The sequence below is a fragment of the Propithecus coquereli genome, unplaced genomic scaffold, assembly GCF_000956105.1.
Source record: "Propithecus coquereli isolate 6110/MARCELLA unplaced genomic scaffold, Pcoq_1.0 Scaffold403, whole genome shotgun sequence".
NCBI lineage: Eukaryota > Metazoa > Chordata > Mammalia > Primates > Indriidae > Propithecus > Propithecus coquereli.
The window spans coordinates 1,998,133-1,998,823 of record NW_012149764.1 but is presented as its reverse complement, the minus strand read 5'-3'; positions in this window follow the sequence as shown (position 1 = coordinate 1,998,823).

Below are 691 nucleotides of genomic sequence, written 5' to 3'. Positions count from 1 at the left end.
ATAGAGTTTTACTTCTTCCTTACAACTCTGGATACCTTGTATTTATTTTTATTGTCTTATTGCATTGGTTAGAACCTCTAGTGCTTTGTTGAAAAGCAAAGGTGAGAGAACAGAGCTATGTCATGATCTTAAATATTAGAAGAAGAGTATACAGTCTTTTCATTCTCAAGTATGATGTTAGCTGTATGTTTTTCATAGATGTTCATTAACTGGAGGAGAAAGTTTACTTCTATTCCAATTTTGCTGAGAACTTTTTTTTTTAATCGGGACTGGATGCTGACTTTTTAAAATGCTTTACTACATTTATTGAGATGATTACATACTTTTTCTTTTTTAGTTTGCTAGTTTGATGAATTATATTTATTGCTTTTCAAATGTTAAACCAATCTGCATTCCTGGGATAAATCCCATTTGGTCATGATGTATTGTTCTTTTTCAATATTGTTGGGTTTGATTTGCTAAACTATCAGTTGAATTTTTGCATCTATATTCATGATGATATTAATCTGTAGTTTTCTTTTTTTATAATGTCTCTGTTTGGTTTTGGTATCAAGGTAATGCTGACCTCATAGAATGAGTTGTGAGTTATTTCCTCCTATTTCATCTTCTGAGTGTTTTTTTTAGAATCAGTATTACTTCTTCCTTAAATGTTTGATAGAATGTATTGAACCCATCTGGTCCTGGATTTTTT